The sequence below is a fragment of the Morone saxatilis genome, unplaced genomic scaffold (genome assembly GCF_004916995.1).
Source record: "Morone saxatilis isolate NCDOM2014 unplaced genomic scaffold, NCSU_SB_2.0 Contig4, whole genome shotgun sequence".
In the NCBI taxonomy this organism is placed as follows: domain Eukaryota; kingdom Metazoa; phylum Chordata; class Actinopteri; family Moronidae; genus Morone; species Morone saxatilis.
The window spans coordinates 18,467,715-18,468,374 of NW_023339984.1; positions in this window are offsets into that span (position 1 = coordinate 18,467,715).

Consider the following 660-nt stretch of genomic DNA (forward strand, 5'->3'; position numbering starts at 1 on the left):
TTATGACAGTGGTATGAACCCAAAATAAACAGATTTTGCTGGGATTTTATGTCAATAAAAGGATCAAAAGTATACCTAAGTAACTACATCACGATGGCAATTTGTGAAAATGTGTACTTTGTCAGGTTCGTGTGCAAAGACGAGCAAACAAACTTCAAAATTCTTGCTTTTTGAATTGAGTTTGGTTGATCAGGGCTATACTAACTTAGACCATAGTAAAGTAAAACTGATGGCTGGAATCAAGTAACAGACATTTTTTCAGCACTTGTCAGGTACTCTACTCTTTTGTCAACATAAAAATCAGGGGTGAGCATCCTCTTTTCAGTCTAGTTGTGGAGAAAATGGCCCGGCTGTAAGAGCCAATGATCAGAAATGCCTGATCGCCTCCAGACTCTCAGAGAGGAATGAGGAAAACGGTGGTAAAATGGGAAGTTCAATGGGTTTTATGGACCCATCATAGGTCATTATTCCTCCTCTTATCTCCTTGTGGCTGCTCTGTGTAACACAGTGACACTGAAAATGTTTGATGGAGTGAGTCAGCACTGTTTATAAGTATCTATCTCATGAATTGGGTCCTAATTTGTGTTTTTAATGCATGTCATCTTTCTTGATACAAATATAGAAACTTTCTAAGTCAGTATTCCCAGCAGTGAGGAGGAA